Source organism: Cupressus sempervirens, chromosome 9, assembly GCF_028749045.1.
Source record: "Cupressus sempervirens isolate cs-2001-9-10 chromosome 9, ASM2874904v1, whole genome shotgun sequence".
Lineage (NCBI taxonomy): Eukaryota > Viridiplantae > Streptophyta > Pinopsida > Cupressales > Cupressaceae > Cupressus > Cupressus sempervirens.
In genome coordinates this window covers 483716020-483738267 of record NC_143126.1, presented here as the reverse complement: position 1 = coordinate 483738267, position 22248 = coordinate 483716020, and the positions used below count along the sequence as shown (strand labels likewise).

The window sequence follows — 22248 nt, the reverse complement described above, 5'->3', positions numbered from 1 at the left end:
AGACATCGTAAGATATCCAATATAATAGAAAAAATAAGTTATTGTAAGATCATCACTTTTCAATAACTTTTACAAATACAAGTGATAATCATTTTGAAGATGTCACTTCCTCATGATGTACATAGGAGGTAGGCCCATTAAAATCACATAGTCACGAGGTATACTCATGAATTGCAGTCCTCTTGATTGCTACAATTTATTGATCACTGGAGAATCCATCTCAATGTGGTTTACTCCCTCTGAATCAATATGTTTCAGATCATAGAAGGTTGACTGAACCATATCCTCTATCTACTCCCTCTCTTTCAAGGTTGCCTCTAATGAAATGTCAGGTTCCCTCCAAATCTCAATCTCCCTCTTCCTATAGTAACATTCTCAGAGGAAAAAATCAAGGCACATAGCTCATATAGAAATATGAATAAGAGATTATATTCAAGGATAATAATTCTGCATAACAATATAAGATCATCTCAATATATATATAGATAAATGTATATTCTTTGAACATATAAACATATCTTCCATTTTCTATATGTTTATACTATGATCTATATTTTCAATATAATATTTCTTTTATTAATATCTGATATAAAAATCTAAGATAACCAATTTCATTTATATTCATAACAAATTGTTTAGAAAATATATTTTACTTTATTTACAAATATAGTCACCATATATTTTCCATTATACTATCTCATATAATCTAACTAAGAAATAATTATTTATACAAAACAAATAAGGAAAATTTTAATACTTATCTTATTGAGTTGATGCCCAAGGCCTTTACCCCTTATTTTCGTATCCCTTTGCAGATAATTGTAAAGTGACTCTCTTGTAATATATTTAGTGGGCCTAGTCATTAAGTCAAGTAATTTCCACCAAATCAACAAGCAAGTCAAGTTGTCCAAATTAGGCATTGTATGACAAATCAACAACATGGTACAAGTGGGGATTATTCACCATCAACATTTTCCTTAATACATGAGCTCTTAATACACATGTTCAACAATAGATAAATGTAAGCCTGTCCAACTCATGATTTGAAACATGACAAGAATTTCCTCGTTGTCTATAGGTGACAAGTACTTATGAATCCACTATTTACATCAACTCAAACTGGTAGTTGAAAAGTTTCAATAGTGATGATGTTTATTGTCTAACTACTCACAAATGCAACTTGTGTGATCAACACCCAATCACAATATTATGTGGCTTAATAGGTGGTGGCACAATGATCGCGATTCAATTTTCCTTTACCAATTTTGGATTTGCTATAGGTAGACTTGCACAATCCTATGTTGATTGTATAGCCCACACTTTAAAGCCGACTATATTTAGTGTCAGACACTTTTGTGTATATCCATTAGTTTAAGAGTCATTGCTTTTAATAAAGTTTAGATATTGGCAAATTAAATGCATCCAAACCACTAACTCAAGTGTTATGTTTTTTTTAAAATATATTTTCGTGCCAACTGTAAGTAACAATTTATCCTCCATCGACCATTATCTTTTGATCATGTTTGGAGAAGGTAATATATTAATTTGTAACTTCCTTCATTACTTTGAATCACTTCTATATACAAGAAAACCTAACCTTTCAATAGCACACATAAACAAGCAAATGTTAGTTGCACATGTATATCAAATCTTCAAAAGAAAGAAAAATACAACTAACACTATGCTTGAGTTTACAACTCAATGCAATCGAAAAGAAATGTCCTCATGCAATCTCAAAGCAACTCAACGAGGGTGCCCATAAGAGGCCTTGTTGGTGTACGTTAGATTGGAGGGATGTGAATGTGCTCTCACCAAACACAACTATTGAATCCCAATATGTCCAAGAATGAAATGCAAAGTGTATGAACTAACTAGATATGAAGAGAGTGTTTCTAACAATGGCTATGGATAAAACCATGTTCAAAACACGCAAGGAAGGTCAATGTGGATGCAAGAAATAAACTAAGTTAACAATGCAAATACAAATGAACTAGCAACTACCAAAGGTTAGTAACAATGCATAAAATCTCTAAAAGCTCTAGAACTATACTAGCATGATAATAATGCAAATGAGGGAGATGATCAATGCTTGAGGCATTGGCTCTATTTATAGGTTTGAGAGATGCCTTGGGGAGGTGGAATCTATGTGGCATCCACATAGGTGCCACAAGGGAGACACATGGGCTAAATGAAGAGCCATGCAAAAGTAAAAAATAGCCTTTATGGTTGAGAGGCTCAAGGTGTGCTCACACATGTGTGAGCAACCTTGGAGAAAGGAGTGGGGGACAAAGGTGTAAGAGTACCTTTTGGAGAAGTTAATGAAGGGAGGCTCCTTGAGCCTTGTGTTGCTCACACATGTGTGAGCAACCACTTAGTTGCTAAAGAGGTAATTAAAAGAGATTTAGGATAATAAAGTGAGATTAAGTAGTGGGTAGGCTTAGAAGGATGAGAGTGATGGGTGTAGACTAGGTTTTAGGGTGAGATTAGGATCAAACTAAATAAGATTTAACTTAATCACAGGATTAGATAATTTAATAAAGTGGAGGGAATTAAATAAATTAGAATTTATTTAAAAGGGGATTTATGGAGCACTATGCATTAAATAAATTTAATACATTAGAGGGGATGTATTCAAATTAAATTTAAATACATTAGAGAAATCAACATATTTAATTAAATAAGTAGAAGAATATGATAAATATAATTAATTAATAATTATTTATTTATAATATCAAAGGAAATATTAAATGAATTAATATAGTGTTTGGGACAATTTTAAGTGTCTACAACTTCTTTTCTTTATCTCCTTAAATTTGCAGTTTCACTTTGATACCATGTTAGATTTCTTTGCATCTGCTACAAATGTAATAGCACTACCTTCTTCGGTATGTATTTTCCAAATGAGGAATAAATCAAGAAGAGACATGTCCTTCATGGGACATAAATAGAGGGAGATGCCTTTCATTAAGATAATTAATATAATAGCAAACAAGAGAGAGAGAGAGAGAGAGAGAGAGAGAGAGAGAGAGAGAGAGAGAGAGAGAGAGAGAGAGAGAGAGAGAGAGTGCAATCAACATCCTACTGAAGCTACCAAAACATCAACAATCACAAATAATTGTTTATGGAAAGAAGTGTTAATTTAATTAATTCTTGGTTAGGAGGGCTTCGTTTTCTATTTTATCTTATGTGTTTCAGTAGAAACCTCCTTATGATTGCCTCAATCATCAATATCTTGGTATATTTTGAATGGTCTATATGATACATGTGTCATTTGTGGTATGATCTATTTGCTTGATACTTAAGTGCATTCTTTTCATTTTCTAGTTATGGTTATGCATTGCTCATTGGGGGAAATGGGTTAGCATACTTCCATCAACATCATTAAAATATTTAGGTGTTCCAAGACTTCTTCAATGAGTATAATTTTTTTTATACCATCATGAATATGTCATCTACACATATATTCCTAAAGCTATCTATTATGTCTAAGAGTCTAGTCCATGCAAAGGAAATTCACCATTTGTTCGTTTATAGCATGATGCATAACTACTCTTGAAAAATCAAACTAGGGTGTGTTATTCAACATAAATAAAAGAAAATACCACTCAAATCATGTAGCTAGGGTGCATATAGTTAATGATTCATTTTGCATTTTTTTTTTGAGACAAGGGTTTTTTTTTTTCTCCCTCTTGGTTTGCCAGATGATCCTATCAACTATGATTAATACACACAAAAATAAGGTCTCGTTTAGAAATACTATTTTCATTGATTACATTGTACTTCATCCCAATTTACTTTCATTCATTTTCAAGTCCGTGATAAGATTCAGTCTTTACATTGTGTGGACTTAAAAATTTGATGTCAACATTTCATCTTGATTATATTAGTGGCATAGTTAATCAATTAGCTTCATTTAGTTAATATGTGTTACTAATAGTTATGAGTTTATGTTTTGACTTTAACTTCTTATTAAAGATGTATTAAGTTGCATTAGGTTCATTTAGTTGTTATCATTAGGTTCATTCATCATTTAGTAATCAATCATTATATTAATGCATCCATTCATTACATAATAGCTAATAATTAAACATTGAACATAAATTGCATTTCAAATATACCTAAAATCCTTCCATCCATAAACGTCATGCATATTCATTGCATAGCTACATCACATATATATTATAAATAAATCATATATATATCATATCATCACATGTCATATACTTCATGTAGTTCCTGCATTTTAAACATGTTAGAATATCATATACTATAAAGTCGCAAAATCACACACATCCTACATAAAAAATGTTAGTATAATGAACACATAAATATAATCATGCACACATATCACATCAAGTAAATGACACCAAATAGAACCATCATCATAATCACCATGCATATATCAACAAATAATAAAAGTTCATCAAAGTTCATAAGTATCCTTAGTCCATCATATATAAATAACCTCATATAAGTACATCATGGAAAAAAACAAAATATACATTAGAGTGCACCTAGGTGTCACTATACATGTAGTTTCACTAATCATCTATACAAAAATGAATCAATTTGGTCGTGGAAACTTAGGTGGTCAGTTGTGAGGATATTCTATCTTCTCCATCTCTCCCTTATCTTTCCCCCTTTCTTGCAGCTGTCTAGGGATGGTCAACTATACTAGTCTATGAGCTTCCCACCACTATGTGTAGGCTAGTATCAAACTTATGTCATTGAAAATGTCTTGACCTCTCACTCATGCCACTGTAATCATACCTAGCCATGAATACCATGCAATACAGATGGTAAACCTCTAACCCATAACATACACACTGCTCATGAAACCACTATATGTGAAAATCCATTAATGAATGCATCTTTTACTAGGCTAAATTATCATTAGACCCTTAGAAACATGTGCCTAGTGATCATATAGGTGTTATATATGATCAACTAGAAATAACTCTATACATACCAGAGGCAGTAGAAGTTTTTCCTCATAATAATCCTATTATGTGGGGTCCTCATGCCCTAGTGCTTGCATCCTATGTATATAGTCTAGTTAAAGATAATCATATCACCTAAATAAAATCTCTAGAATCCAACTAAGTTAGTAGAGGTACTGTGGATCATTGGTTTGTACTAGTTGGCATAAGGCTCATGTATTTTCCATGTCTCCTAGTGCCTTAAAGGTGTGCAAATCCTATGTACTCTCATAATCATACAATTAATCGTGTAACACCAATTCCTAATATCCTAGCCATTTGGTAGGCCCACATATGAAAATCATAATACAATTGATCTAAGATGGTATAGGCTCACCAATACCTCTCTCCTCTAACCTACAACATAGTGTTGAGGAATTGCACTAGCTAATGTGGAATCCCTTCCTTGTATGATATGGCATCATCTTGCCTTTAATAAATCCTACCAATAAAAGTGTCAACCTTGATAGTTGAGGTCTCTTTGAAATTATTGTATATCATGGTAACCAATGTCAGTCTATAGAGATATGATTCATTTCTCTCCAAAAATTAGCCTCCATGTATGGCTTAGCACCCTCATGGATGTACTCTAGAATGAGTACCCAAATAGGTATCCTATAGATGTACCACAAATTATATAAGGTAATGGTCACCTCCCCTATTAGAAAATATAAGATAGATGTGTAATTGTACCATCTCTATACTAACACAGTCATCAAATCACTATGCAGTGGTAATATGGGTCACTTGTGTACATGCTTTAGTCTACAGTATTGGGCCTATGCCCACTCTACATTCATCAACTAATTATCCAGTGCCATTGTCTCTAGATAGACCTCACATGACAAAAAATCTTGAATGGCCACCTACGGTCAAAATAAAGTAATATTAATTTATAGTCTAAGTCATAAACCCTCCCAATTTGGGGCATCATAACCCCTAACTCTCCTAGTCAATTCTCAACCACATCATTTGTCAGTTAACTAAAGTCTTTTGTCAAATTGAAATAGATGCTAATATTCCTAGTTAGAAATGCCAAACTATGAAGAAAAAAAGCTTCTGTGTCTCACATCTCCTATCATCTATGCAAATGATCTAATCATCCATGCTCCCTCCTCAATTGCATCAAAGATGATGATTTGATGATTTTCAAATGTGAGGATGACATGCTTTAGAATGTCATCTACATAGATGAAAGTCATCTGAATATTAGTTTTTCCTAGTTTTGACCCCAATTTACGCTAAAAACTAGTCAAAACAAAAAATTGAGAAAAGAGATTTTTGGTACTTATAGGTGGTCCCATGTTTACTAGTCTCTGTTATGTCCAAATATGCTCTCTCAACTATAATTTTTCTCGAGGGCCTATTCTTCTCCACTTTCTTTTTTTGCACTATGGGTGTATGAAAATAACCACTCCTTGGGCCCTATAAAGGCTTATATAGACCCCTTGGGGCTCATTTTCATCTTTGTCACTATTTTCATATCAACCCCCCTATTGCTTCCCATTTCTTCTTGTCTACCTCGTAATTCATGCAAATGTCTAGAACATTGGTTTTCTTACTAATTTTCCTCCTAGTGATATTTTTGAGAAAATTGATCAAAATTTCATTTTCCCCTAATTTTTTGAGGGGGTGCCCTCCTCTACTATTGTTGCTACAACATGGCTCTTAGGATTTCCTCTCCCCTCTAGGTATCTTGCATTTTCTTTCCTTTGACACAATACTAGTTTTGACACTCATTAAAGAAGGATAAAATGTAGACAACCAAAATTGTTCAATAACACTTATATTAATATATTTAATATTTCATGTAACATTATAATTAATTAACAAATAATTAATTATATCTATTATGCTCAACTAATTTAATTAAATGCATTCATCTCCTAAGATATTTAAATATAATTTAAATATTTTTCCCTAAAGATGTTAAATTTAATTTAATACATTTTTCTTCATAAATCCCTTTTGAATTAATTATATTTATTTGATTCCTCCACACTCTTAATTCTTCCTAAACTATTAGTAAATTAAATCTCTTCTAATTTAATCCTTGTTTAGCTCTAGATCCTGCCATTCTAATATCACTTTATAGCTAATTGACCTACCCACTAATTAATTAAGGTTAATTAGACTAATTTCCTACTTCCTACAACCATTAGTCCTAACTATTTACTTACACATGTGTGAGAGAATTCCCTAATATAGACCTTTTTAAATAATGCTAAAATAACCTAAACAAGGCTCTCTTACATTTTTTTATGACATCTCTTATACTTTCTAAAAGTGTTTTATTGACTTTTTCCTCTTACACACAATTATGCATGTACTTCAAGTACACATTGACCCATCACATCCTAAGTTTCTCACTCATGCATGAGAAAACTTAGACTTTTCATGGATTATGTGTCTCTTTTATAGCACATATGTGGATGGAACATTGATGTCATCTCCTCAAGGTCCCCTAAAATCCTATAAATACAACCCTTGTCTCAAGAATTATTTATCTCACTTGTATTAGTGTTATGCTAGTATTTTCATTCTAGAGAATCTAGTATTTTTTCATAATTTAGAGATATGCATACCAACCTTGTTTGGTAGTTATATTACATTCATTTGGTAGTTAACTCTTCATCTAGATTCTAGTTTTCATCTACTGATTTTAGTTTATATTAATCCATCTAGATCCTAGTTGCATTAACTCTTCATCCATATTGCATTGAATGATTTGAGAGAAGTTGATTCCATAATTATCTCTTGAATAATTAAATCATCATCATAGAAGGTTCTTTCATCTAGTTTTATTATCATCTTGCATTTAATATCCATTATTTTTCATTGTGGGATAAAATATACTTGTGGTTGGAGATAACACCCACAATCCTCATAATGAGAAAACCAAGGTTGTGATAAGATGTTAGTTGTAGATTAAAATTATTCAATTCTTATTTTTGAATGATTATATATAATTGAATATTGTTTCCACTAATGTTTTCTTGTCTAATCTAGATCCCAAAAAGTCACATTTTATCACATACAAGATAATGATATGAAAACACATAATAGGGTTGGTCACATTTATAAGAACATAGAAAAATGTACCAATGACCTTTGTGAATTGTGAAACACCATCACAAGAGAACCCAATTCAACCTAGTCATTAAAACATGAAGAATAGAATAGGATTAGACTAATCATAAGATAACTTTATTTTAAAAACATTAGAATAAGATGCTAAGATAGACATATGATCTCCATGATGCATAGACCATGCCATAAGGATTATGTGAGAATATTAATGATCCAATACTAAACACCTAAGTTTGAATAAGTCATTACTTCTATTGGGGGTTAGTAGAAAATGAAGTAAATGATGATAAATAACTAAAAACCAAGAGAAATTAGTCTATTACTTTCTAGTTAGAGACAACAATGGTTTTGTGAGTTTAGATCTTAGATTTGACGATTGTAGCCATTTTTAGTCACTCTAAAATGGAAGATTTTATTAGGTTTGGATGCATTTATTACATTCACTTCACAAAGATCTTGATTGGCATGCATTTACACTACAATGATAAGAACAAATTAACTATGAGAAAATGAAAAGTAGATACAAGTGAGAAGTGAGCTAAGATAAGCATAAATGATCATGCACAATAAAATTCTAAAACCAAACCAAAATTATTACATTAGTATGCAAGAGAGAAATCATTTGAGCTATTGTAACATTCCTTTTATAGGGTTTGGAAGCTAGTAAGTGGTCAAGATGCAAGATTCATGAGTGGTTGAGATTCTCCTAGTCATGATCCATATGATTGCACTATATAGGTCAAAACAAGTTTCTTTTTCCTTTTTGGATGGAACTATCTTTTACTTTTTTGTTTTTATTCCATTTTTTTTGTAATTATGTGTGCACATAGGAATAGGTTATTTTTATTTAAAAGGGAATAAATTCAACTAAGGGAATAATTGAAAATAACCTTTTACACTTAGGATTTGATGTTTGATTTGATAAAGCTTGATTATAGATAAATTATGCACCTTGAGGGTGCACAATCAGGTAATGTCTAGTATTTTGAATAATCAATTGAGATTAGGGCCCCGATCTTTACTAGATCATTTTAGGTGATTATATTTTCCATTCTTTGAGTCATTGTATGAGAAACATTTTGAGTCAAAGAAAATTGTGAAGTTCAAATATTTTCGGATGGAAAGTAATAATTTTTTCTTTGATTAGGAGCTGATTCTAAACTTGATCAAATGAAGGTAAACTAAATCAAATCTAAGATTGATAAAATGATGACTAATAGGGTTACTTTATTAGGAACTGATTTTGATCATGATATGATGATAAGTATCCACATCAACTCAGGGCTTGATGGAGAAAAGATCAATGACTGGACATAAGTACCCAACTTGATGTGAAGCAATGAAGCTAAATTTCATTTGAAGATTGATCTAAGTAACCAAGTTGATGTGAAGTGATGAGACCACTCTTATAAATAGATCAAAGGGTCTTGATTATGGTTTTTTCCTAGCAATGAGGTATCTCAAAAATGGACTTAGGACATCAAAAAATGGTAGGCACAAAAAATGTGTGAGAATATTAGTGCTTCAATATTAAACATACACACTTCAATAAATAATTAATTTTGTTGGGGTTTAGTAGAAAATGAAAGAAAGTATGAAAAACAACTAAAACCCAAGAGAAAATGATCTATTGCTTCCTAGTTAGAGAGAACAATAGTTTTGCAAGCTTAACTCTTAGATTAGATGATCTTGTCCATTGTTAGTCACTCTAAAATGGAAGATTCTATTGAGTTTGGATTCATTGATTGCATTCATCTCTCAAAGATCTTGTTTTGTATGAATATACACTATAATGATAAAAAAAACATTTAACTACAAGAAATGCAAAGTAGATACAAATGATAAATGAAGTAAGATAAGAATTAAAGAGCATGTACAATGAAAGCCTAAAACCAAACCAACATTATTACATCACTATGAAAGAGAGGGACCCTTTGAGTTAGGGTAAGCATTCATTTTATATATTTTAGAAGGTAATGCATGGTCAAGATGCAAAATTCATGAGTGGTTAAGATTATCCCATTCTTGATCCATGTGATTGCACTTTATAAATAAAAAAAGTTTAGTCTTTTTGGATTAAAATGTCTTTTACCTTTTTGTTATTAAATTCCCTCTTTTGCAATTATACCATCTTAAAATAGAAACATCCATCATTTAAGAAATTTTACCCCCTTTATTTAGTGACCTTATGGACCATGGATGGACTTGTGTTCAATCATCTCTTTCTCTCATTTAGTTTCCTCTTTCCTAGTTTTGTCACCATAGTTTCTGAGACCCTTAGGCTCTCTTTATTTAAGATAACCCTAGAATAGGTTAAATGGGGAGGTATAGGTCAAAATTGGATGCTGAATTGGTTGACCCTAGTCAACTTACTCTAGAATAGGTCAACCAGGTCAACCTATTCCTTGAATATTTTGGGTCTCCGGGCTATCTTTGTCTCAGAGAGTTCATTCTTAAAATTGAATGAATCCATCAACTTGATTTATTTTTGTGCTAAAAACCTGTATAAAAGGAGACCTAGGCACCTAATTTTCACATTATCATGAGACATACATAAAAGCATTATATAAATTCCACATGTAAGTTCAAGAAAAGTAGATTTTTATCAAGCATTCAAGGCATTCAAATATTCAAGGATCCTTTGTGAGTGAAATTCCTCTTCAAGTTCTAACATTTTTTTGGCCATGAAGGGAGGAGTTTTACATTGAGGCATTCATCATCTTCTTCATTTATGTAAATTTACACCTATGTCTCTATGATGTCATTTTGATAGATCCATACATTTGTGGGGATTTTATATATCCTTCATTACAAATTCAACATTGAAAACACACAACCATTACAATATCCTTATTGACAAGGGTTTCTACAAGGTGAATATTTACATCTATCTTGATTTCTTTCACATTTTACATTTCAATTTGAAGGTTGATTCCTCAATCTAGGGCTTGACCAAGGAAATACCTCATCAAACCAAAACAAAACCCAAACATTGTATTTTGAGATTCAATTGAGGAATTTTGGGCCTTCAACATTCCGAGTCTTCTTAGAAATAAAATAAAAATGTGTTGATAAAATTGCAACAATTGGTTCTCATTATGATATGCTATCACATGATATTGGTGTAAAAGAACAACATGTTAATATCAAGGTGATGACTTTTTGCCTACATAACCAAATAAATTTTCAAATTATTTAACTCAAATCTTCAAATTTTAACTTTTTAACAAAATTTAGTAGAATTCTCTACTTTAAGTTAGTATTTTCTACAAAAAGAATATAGAGATTAGATTACACACCTCAATTCCAATAATCAACCTAAAGTCCTAGTCACCTTGGAAGACATCGTAAACTCTAATGATCAAACAAGGAGAAAAGGTTTGATCCTAGCTATAATGAAGGGTGATTATAATTAAAATACCATTGCTAATGGAGAGAAAATCAACTTAGGAAAGGTATGCTTAAAAAATGAAGAGATTGTTTTTAGTAGTCTTTGTCAAGAATATAATGATGTAAATGCTAGGACTTGTAAATATCTAGAAGGGCTTGATGCTAATTTAGAATAACATGTTATAGCTCTATACCATGATGCAAATATTGTTAGGAAAAAATAGAGACCAATCAGCTATAAGATTGTACCCTTAAGAAAAAAAGAGTTGTCCAAAATCATAGAAGTCAATTTTTTTTCTTTATTAAAAACTCCTCATGGGTAGCTAATATTGTTACTTTTAGAAAGAATAATAGAGATATCATATTATGTGTTCATTTTAAGGACCTTAATAAGGATTCTCTTAAATATCAACATCCCCTCCCTTATATGGAACAATATTGTTCAATGTCAGTGGCTAAGAATGGTTTTATTTCATAGATGATCTTGTAGGTTATAATCAAATTTTAGTCCAATAATTATACCAATACAATACCACATTTACTACTAAAAAGGGAATGTATACCTACTGTAAAATATCATTCAGACTACCCAATGTAGGTTATACATTTTAAAAGGCAATAGAAATGACATTTAAGGGTTTATTATATTTGTTTTTGCTAATATATCTTGATGACATAATTATTTACTCAAATCATCCAATCAAGCACTTTGATCATTTGAAACAAGTATCTATCAAATGTAGAGAATATGATGTACCACTATATCTAATAAAATATTTATTTTCTACTAATCAAGGTGTTGAAGATGGTAGCTCTAATAGAGATCTTTATCTTTGGAAAAATGGATGTTATTATCATTATTGTTACCTTCAATTAAAAATGACACTTATATTTAATTCGTAATATTAAATATAATGGTGTGTCATTCAACATGTATTGAGGTATGGAAAATTGTAGAGTTGTAATTGTAATTATAATAAAGAGTCACATTTTGGGAATTTGGAGAGACCTTCGGTTGGAATGTGAAGAGTCTCTCCTTGAGTGATATATATCACATCAAGCGATAGTCATTGCACACTTGAACTTTTAAAATCAGTAAAATAATATTTTTGTTGTGTGGCTGGTTTTTCCCTTCATTCTAGAAGATTTTTCCAAGATATTTCTAGTGTTCTTTGTTTTGTTTTAGACTCCTTATTGTTGTTTATCTTCATTGATTTCTAGATTAAAAACTTAACATGGTATCAGAGCCAGGTTGGATAATAGCAAATAAGGTAATTTATTTTGTTCATTAGTTATGCCGAGAGGCGTTCTATACAATGGCAGCACAAATGCCCAGCACGGGAATATGCCAAGATTTTTTGTCAATAAAAAAGAATTGGGAGTGGTTACAAACTTCCAAATTAAAATTAAAAAAGAATTTCCGAAATAATAGCTGGCCGAAATAATAGGATGCCAAATGGAGGCCGAAATAATAGGAAGCCAAATGGAGGCCGAAATAATAGGCCCGAAATAATAGGGCCCGAAAAAGTAGGGCCTGAAAAAGTAGGACCCAAAAAAATAGGGCCCGAAAAAATAGGGGCGAAATAATTTCAATATGATTTTTTTTTTTGTTAAATATAATTTTGCATGCACATTCATGCTTATTTTTTGCGGGGAGTGGAGGAATTTGAAACAAATTTGTGGAATGTGAAGAGACGTCTGTTGGGGGATATGAAGAGCCTCTCAGAAGTTATAAAACCAAGGCTCCTCATTTCATTTTCATTTTATGTTTTTGCAGGAAGAGGTGGAGGTTATTGAAGGATTAGATTGGAGTTTTTGAATAGGAGTAGATTGAAGTATTGGAGTAACATTTTTGCAGGTAAGATTTCTATTTTTTATTTACATTTTCATTTAGATTTAGATGTAGATGTAAATTGAAATTCAAAATTAGTTATAATATTCTACTTTGATTTAGATTTTAATTTTAATTAATTTCATTTAGATTTAGAATTATGTTCATAACTATTTAGGCTTGCATTTAATAGTTTAGTCTTGCATGTTTGATTTAGATTTAGATTTGTATTCAAAATCTATTTGATTTATATATTTTATAATACTTTTCATTGTTAATGGTGCTTGATGGGAGTGTTTTAGGGGTGTCTTCTTTTCTATTTTTGAAATATTTTGGTCCAATATGTACTTTCCTAACCAAATCTATCCATTTTCTTCTGATTCATGCATGGAGCTTCCTGACGCTATTAGCGCGTTGCTGGGATTGAATGGGAATGGATTAAAGGTAAACGACTGAATTTGGATCTAGATATGCATTTGGAATTGGCTCTGCTGCGGCCTCAATTTATAGGTTCCTTCCTGCTACCTATTCTTTCGGTGGCTTAATCTGGTTAAGTGCAGATTGAGAGGTTCTAGCTCATTCCCACCAGTTTGTAATTTTGTCACGATGTTTAGCGTGTGGCATTCTGATGGGATTCTTCATTGGAAAATGGCGCAGATAATTATGTCAATGCTGAACGACTTGTCCAATGTGATAATTGCTCTAGATATAGAGTGCGGCCATGGTGATTTTCTTAGCAATACAATTGAAAAAAAAGAAAAATTCGGTATTAACACTGTTATAGGAAATCTCTAAGCAGAAATGCTTATAAATAAATTCAAATTTCTTTTGTAACTCATAATATCAATCTCACTTTTTCTTGTGCTCCTTTAGTCTAAGAAAGATAACAGATTGGAGGAACAAATTGCTTCTGTAATGACAGTTGCAAGTGAAATTATTTTAGCAATTTTGGGCATTCTAACTATTCTTGTGATGGGTACTTATGTTTTAGTTCTTAGATTATGTGATTTGGTTGTATTTAGAGTCTTTTTAATAATGTTTGAAACTACTGTTAAATATAACATGCTACAACACTTATCAAAAATATCAAAAACACAATTGCTACAACAAAATGAGAATGGAGAAAAAACTTTAGTTTTTGTATTAATTCGTCTGCTTAAAATAGATTACAATTGCCATATTTTATATTGAGAAATGCCTCATATGGACTTTCACATGCTTATTTAACTACACTACAATCAAGACTAACTTTGTACTTAATCTAATTTTATCGAATGAGACTGGCCCAAGATTCCTATGTAACTGCTGTTATAACAAACATAGACAGCTGTAGAACTTGTCATTAATAATTTATAATTGCTTGATTCTCTGTATTTCATCATAAATTCATGATTCTAAAAACTCAAAGTTCAAACTGAATGTTACATTCTCTTCCTTATTTGGTGAATTGGTGCATGACTATTAGATTTAACGGTGCATGGAAGAGACAAAACACTGAAAGAAATTACTCTTTTCTTATTATTATTGTTGCTGCTATTTTTAATTTTTTTATAATTATTGTTAGTCTTGATGTTGTTTTTAATTTTATTATTACAAATATTGATTATTAATATCTTTGAGTTCATCTAGAGAATAGTACTAAATCTAGAAAAACTTAGTAATAATAGTTTGCGATAACTGTAGAAAGTTTTTATTTTCACAAATATTCTCTTTCTTTTGAAAATTTGCTATTATTTTGGTAATGAATTGTAAAGTAGAAAGGAAAAACTTTCTGTAAATCTTTTTTGGCTACTGTTTCACTTGCAGTTTTCATTCTATATGAAAGTTTATTATTTTTTCAAATCTTAAAAGTAAAGATTTTTATATATGTAATTTTATTTTATTATTAAAATAATAAGATTTTGGAGGTTGTAAAATATTGAAGTTTAGAAATTATTTTAGATTTTACAAATGAATTTTAACATAATATTTATATTAAAGAAAGAAAAGATAATAAAATTGTTACCTAAATCAAATATAAAAATTATAAAATTTTACCTAAATTTATTAATTGTATAAAAAACTATTAACGATAATTAAGTTCTATTAAATGTACTTGATTTTATATTATAGAAATACAAACAAAAATTATAAATTGGGATAAACTTTAGAAATGAAGTCAAATTTAAAGAGAGACAAATAACATGAGGTGATGTGTGTGTGTGTGTGTGTGTGTGTGTGTGAGAGAGAGAGAGAGAGAGAGAGAGAGAGAGAGAGAGGATAATCTTAGAGGGGGTAGAAGGAAAAGGGGAGAGGGGGAGAGATGATCCATGGAGAGAAAAAGCATAAGAAGGGTCCAAAAGAGATGGAAATGGAGATGGTGGAGAGAGAGAGGACGAGAGAGAGAGAGAGAGAGAGAGAGAGAGAGAGAGAGAGAGAGAGAGAGAGAGAGAGAGAGAGAGAGAGATGAGGTAGACATACATAGAGCATTTTAGAGATATATAAACATGAAGATGGTGTGTGTGTGTGTGTGTGTGTGTGTGTGTGTGTGAGTGATCGAGTGAGTGAGTGAGTGAGAGAGAGAGAGAGAGAGAGAGAGAGAGAGAGAGAGAGAGAGAGAGAGAGAGAGAGAGAGAGAGAGAGAGAGAGAGAGAGAGAGAGATCACATGAGGTGATGTGGTAGAGAGAAAGAGTGAGACAAGGGGGGGGGGAGTGAGAGACATGAGGTAGACATAGATAGATGTAGTGAAAAATAAGGAGGGAGAAAGAGCGGGGCAAGGGAGGGAGGGAGAGAGAGAGAGAGAGAGAGAGAGAGAGAGAGAGAGAGAGAGAGAGAGAGAGAGAGAGAGAGAGAGAGAGAGAGAGAGAGAGAGAGAGAGATGATTAGAGGGGGCAGGTGATGTAGATATATAGAAGGGGAGTAGGGGGAGATGAGCTAAATAAGAAAAATAATATATAAGGCCCAAAAGAGATGTAGACAATGATGGGAGATGAAGAGTATGACGGATAGTGATAGACAATGACAATAATTATGGAGGGAGAGATGTATATATGTAGAGAAAGAGATGGACAAAGAGAACAACATAGGGGGAGTGGGGGGGGGGGGGTATACATTATTTGGGGCCGGGTGGGGGGTAATTATAGAATGGGACATGTGAGAGAGAGTGTGATTACAATTAACCCTAACTCTAAATTATAATTATAATTTAGAGTAATAATATTTATTAATTATAATTTTATTAGCTATAATATGATTAGTAACCCAAAAATTATCTTAACAACAATAATAACACAAACCCTAACTCTAACTCTAACTCTAACTAGATAATTCTAATTTTAACCCTAACCCTAACCCTAACCCTAACTCTAACTCTAACTCTAACTCTATCTCTAAATTTAATTCTCCCCCTAACCCTAACCTTAACCCTTTATAATCCTAAATCTAATGCTAATTCTAACCCTAACCCTAATTCTAATCCTAATCCTAGCCTTAACTCTTACCCTAACCCTAAATCTAATCAGGTAACTTTAATCTTAACCCTAATCTAACCTTGATCACAACTCTATCTCTAACTTTAACTCTAACTCTAACTTGAACCCTAAATCTAACTCTAATTCTAACTCTAACTCTTATATGAACACTAACACTAACCCTACCTCTAATTTTAACTCTAACTCTAATTGTAACCCTAACCCTAATGCTAATCCTAACCATAACCCTAACACTAACCCTAACCCTAACCCTAATGCTAACCCTAACCATAACCCTAACACTAACCGTAACTCTAACTCTAACACTAATTCTAATCCTAACCTTAATTCTAACCCTAACTCTAACTCTAACTCTAACTCCAACCCTTATTCGAACTCTAATTCTAACTTTATCTCTAACCCTAACCCTAACTCTTATTCTAACCCTAAAACTAACCCTAACTATATTTGTAACCCTAATTCTTACCCTTACCCTAACCCTAACTCTATCTCTAATCCTAACTATATTTCTAACCCTAATTCTAACCCTAACCCTAATCCCAACTCTAACTCTAATTTTAAAACTAACCCTAACCCTAACTCTAACTCTAACCCTAATTGTAACTCTAACCCTATCAAGAACCCTAATTCTAATTCAAACCCTATCCCTTACCCTAATTTTCATCCTAATGCTAACCCTAACTTTAACTCTAACCCTAACCCTAACCTTAACACTAACCCTAACCTTAATTCTAACCTTAACCCTAACCTTAACTCCAACACTAACCCTAACCCTAACTTTAACACTAACCTTAACCATAAACATTAATTTGTCCCTAACTCTAACCCTAAATCTAACTCTACCATAATTGGACTCTAACCATAACCCTAACCCTAACTTTAATCTTGGCTCAAAACTTTTCCCTAACCATAACTCTAGAACCTTAACCCTTACTCAAGCCCTAACCCTAACCCTAACCTTGGCCCTACTATAACCCTAACCCTAACCATAACCATAACTCTAACCCTAACCTTAACCATGAGCATAACTCTAACCCTAAACTTAACCATAAACATAACTCTATCCCTAACTCTAACCCTAAATCTAACTCTACCATAACTAGACTCTAACCCTAACCCTAACCCTAACTTTAATCCTAACTAAAACCCTAACCCTAATCCTAAACCTAACCTTAACCCTGACTCAAACCCTAACCCTATCCCTACAATAACCCTAACTCGAGCCCTATAATAACCCTAATCCTAACCCTAACCTTAACCATGAGCATAACTCTAACCCTAAATCTAACACTACCATAATTGGACTCTAACTCTAACCCTAACCCTTACTTTAATCTTGACTCAAACCCTAACCTTCACTCTAACCTTAACCTTGACTCAAACCCTAACCCTGGCCTTACTATAACACTAACCCTAACCATAACCATAACTCTAACCCTAACCTTAACTATGACCATAACTCCAACCCTAACCCTAACCCTAATGCTAACTCTAACCCTTATTCTATCCCTAAGGTTAACATTAATTGTAATGGTAACTTTGTCCCTAACCATATATCTATGTTTGACTATAACATTTTACATTACAATATGCCAAAAAGAAAATTACTTTTTTAAAACCATAATCCTACCCCTAACTCTAACCCTAAATATAACCCTAATTGTAAATCTAACTCTACCATAATTAGACTCTAATCCTTACTTTACCCTTCACTAAAATCGTAACCTAACCCTAACTCTAACCTTAACCCTAACTCAAAACTCTACCTCTAACCTTAACCCTTACTTTAATCTAGATGAAAACCATAGCCCTAACCCTAACCTTAACCCCAACTCAAACCCTTACCCTAACCTTAACCTTGATGTAACTCTATATACAACCCTAACTCTAAATATAAACCTAACCTTAACCATCACCCTAAAACTAACCCTTTCCCTACCCCTTTCTCTAACTCTAACCATAAATCTAATTTTAACCCTAACCCTAAGCCTAATTTTAACCCTAATTATAACTCTAATTTAAACTCTAACGCTAGCCCTTATTCGAGCTCCAATTCTAACTCTACCTCTAACTCAAACCCTAACTCTAATTCTAATCCTAACCCTAACTATATGTTTAACCTAAACCCTTATTCTTACCCTTGCCCTTTCCTTAACCCTAACCCTAACTCTAATTCTAACCCTAACTATATTTGTAACCCAAATTCTAACCCTAATCCTAACATTAACTCTAACTCTAATTCTAAACCTAACCTTAACTATAACCCTAACAAGATTCATAATCCTAAAAATAACCCTAGCCGTAACCCTAATGCTAATCCTAACTCTAATTGTAACTCTATTCCTAACCATAACTCTAACCCTATCCATAACTCAAACCCTAACAATAGCCCCAACCCTAACACTAACCCTAACCCTAACTATAACTCTACTTTTCAATATAACATTTTACGTAACAATATGCTTAAAATAAAACTGAATTAAAGTGATGCAAATAAACACCATATATAGAATTTAAAAATAAAATATTCAAGAATAATTTTATAGTAAGTTTACACTATTACATTTTTATAGTAAGTTTATACAATTGTATTTAAAAAGAAATAAATAATTCAGCACTTACCTTAAAAAGAAAGAAATTTTTTTAAAAATACTTTTCCTATTGGGCCGCGATTGCCACTAGCTTATATATACCTCTATATATATTACGCTGAGAGTAATCGTTCTCGAGGCGCCTATTTTCATTTTCATAAATCCCAACTATGATTAAAATAACCTTGGGATTAAATGAAAATAGGCGCCTCGAGAACGATTACTCTCGGCGTAATATATATAGAGGTATATATAAGCTAGTTTGTATATCTATTACAATTTGAAAGAATTATTGGTAGCAGCAAGAGCTATCATTCATATCTGTCCCGTTAGCTACAACAATATCACCCTTACCTGTGATGTTTCTAGCATTGCATACCATCAGCTTAAGGAAAATTATGCTGCTTCTCTACCCAAGAAGTATACAAGATAGAGCATTCAAGATTGATCTCTGACAGCTATTGGTAACTCTTCATTTTCATTTGGTTGTATTCAGCAATCAATGTAAGTTTCTCTATATTTTCTGGAGTTATTTTTCGTCTTCTTACCGTAATAATCTTCAATCATCTGCCAACGGTTCTTGGAATCTATTTCAAGGTGTAACGGCTCACTCCTTATCATCACTATCTAATTTAAAGTGCACAACTATTGGCATGCATCGATAGTTTTTTTTTGCAACTGTCGATAAGTATAATGATGCTTGATGCATTTTTGATCTTGTTAAGAGGTGTCGTGTATTCATAAACTTTGTTTGTGCAGTAGCATCTACAACATTTTGGTGGTAGAATAAGAGTCGTTCTTAAGTTTGGCTTTGATCTTTTGATAATCACTCAAGTTTAGCGATACATATTATTGTGAATAGGAGGCAAATTGCACGAGTCTAGTGCATTTGTGAGTAGCACACAAGTTTTTTTTCTTCAGTTTGATGCATTTACATCAGAAGTTTTCTCATTCGTGGAGTATGAAGAAGATGGTGTATGAGCTTGCTGTCGTTGATGGGTCGCTTTTAAGAGCATAAGCCCAAGTTCGATCAAGTTCTTCAATTTTATTGCAATTCACCTCTCCTTAGTCTTCATTTTTTTGGTTTCTCATAGGTGGGTTGGCTTGATTCCTTTTCGACTTTGTTATGGAGGTAAATCATTAATAAATAAAAATTGCCTACACCATTTATCTTCATTGGATTGAATTTTTTGGAACCACTTTAAGTTAAGTCTTTGGATCTCACATGCACTCTTGGTATCTACCATCAATTGGCATTCTAGCAACGTATTTTATTTTTATCTTTTTTTTTTTTAATGGGCAAATAATTTAGTGTAAGCTTTTGGCAGATGAAAGGTTTGTGTCCCTATTCATTTTGAATGCTTATCAGATTTTCTGTATCATAGACTATCTAGGTTTGTTGTAAACTTATAATAGAGTCTCAATTTTTTCAATCTATTTTATGGTGATATTCTGGTCAAATATCAAGTTTTTTTTCAGACTTATCTGTGAAATAATTGTTTATAGAGTTCATTCTCTTTGCCCTTGTTTTGTGATCAAAATTCTTGTGTGGAGTTTAGAGCACTTAGTTTAGTGTATTCATAGAAAAGGAGAGACGATTGACATCTCCCTTGATAAGGATGGGTACAATCTTTGGACTTTCCTTTGCATATGGTTAAGGCTAGCCATCATTGATGGATCTTACCCAAATTTTATTTTAAATCTTGTGGTAAGTTATCTTGCAATAAGTATGGCTTGTTGGTCTATAAAGTATGTTTCACAACCTTTGTGGCCAGAAGAGATTTGAAGGTATATTTACTGATATGCTATTGTATTCACATTTCAATAAGTGTTTGATTATGTTCAGTCTTAAATAAATTTGTAGATATTAGACTTCTATTGTGTTGGTTGAAATCTGTTGCATGGTTGTGATTGTTATAGTTGAACCATTTTGCATCAGAATCTTTATTCATGTATAAGGAAAATGTCAAAATTGAATTAGATTTGAACATAGGGATATTTTTGTCTTTGACATTATTTGTAGTTGAGTTTGAGTTGGAATACACACGGTGTAATAGACAATATTGTTTAATAGGGAAAAATATGGAGATCAAAATCTCTAAAGTCAATAAAGAAATAAGTTTTTCACATCCTTGAATGTTGATTTATATTGTAACTCTAGGAGGAATAGTGTATGCTTTTAGCATTGATTTGTGTATATCTTTTCATGAATAGTTTGATTTGGGAACTAATTCTTGCTTCCAAGATAAATCAAGAAGCAATGGGGTGATAAGAGAATGCATGCAAATGCATGGAAAAATCCCCTACAATCATGGAACTGAATTTATGATACAGATAAAGTATATCAATCTCCAGAGGGAGGATGCAACAAGATAAGGATTTTAGCTTCAGAGGAAGGATCTATAATTAAGTGGGAGTGTTTATGGAATTCCCTTCATTCTCATATATGCTTTTAATGCTTGTGATATTTGTAAAATTTGAGACTTAAATGGAACTAAGTCTTGTTTTTTTATGTATATTTCCATTCATGTGAAATTAACAATAAGATTGTAAGAATCAACAATGATAACTCTTTCACTATGCGATAGTGAACATCATGTTGAGAGAGTCCATGATGTCATCACGTTGAGAGATTCCATGATTGGAGTTGGATGTCATGTTGAGAGATTCCATGACAAGTCATGTTGAGAAAGTTCATGATTAAAGGCTTAGTTGTGAGTCTTATAAATCTTTTCATGTTGAATGATTCCATGAATATGAGTATCTGTTACATGTTTTCATGTTGAGTGATTCTATGAATATGAGTAATTGTTACATGTTTTCATGTTGAGTGATTCCATGAATACGAGTAGTTGTTATAGGTTTTCATGAATCTTATAGCATATATGGGATGAGA

General features: G+C 32.2%; 1 non-coding gene across 1 annotated transcript; it reads left to right on the top strand.

The window, feature by feature from the left end:
- The first annotated feature begins 20926 nt into the window (after positions 1–20926).
- Positions 20927–21047, top strand: LOC149539440 (U6atac minor spliceosomal RNA). The gene has a single exon (XR_016356593.1). It is a non-coding gene; the product is annotated as a U6atac minor spliceosomal RNA (small nuclear RNA).
- The last annotated feature ends 1201 nt before the right edge of the window (positions 21048–22248 follow it).